We start from the raw sequence: 374 nt of genomic DNA on the forward strand, positions 1-374 counted from the left end.
TATATATATATAAACAAGCAGATTTGATTTGATAACACGTTACTAACATTCATACACACTGACGTACACACAAGTCAAATTAGGCAGTAGATAACTATGTACGCGCGCACGCACACACACACACACACACACACACACACACATGGATAAACTGAAGTAAAAGACGGACATCCAAACGCATATATAAATAATGATTTGATTCGATAACATCCTAACACACATACACGCATACGCACACATCAATTAACTTAGGCGGTAAGCATCCGTATATACACAGAGGAGCACACACATATACACATGAACATACACTCACTCACACACACACACACACACTAAAATAGACCATAGAATCCATGTTTTGTAAAATTTTAATC

This window comes from Octopus bimaculoides, chromosome 1 (assembly GCF_001194135.2).
Source record: "Octopus bimaculoides isolate UCB-OBI-ISO-001 chromosome 1, ASM119413v2, whole genome shotgun sequence".
Taxonomy (NCBI): domain Eukaryota; kingdom Metazoa; phylum Mollusca; class Cephalopoda; order Octopoda; family Octopodidae; genus Octopus; species Octopus bimaculoides.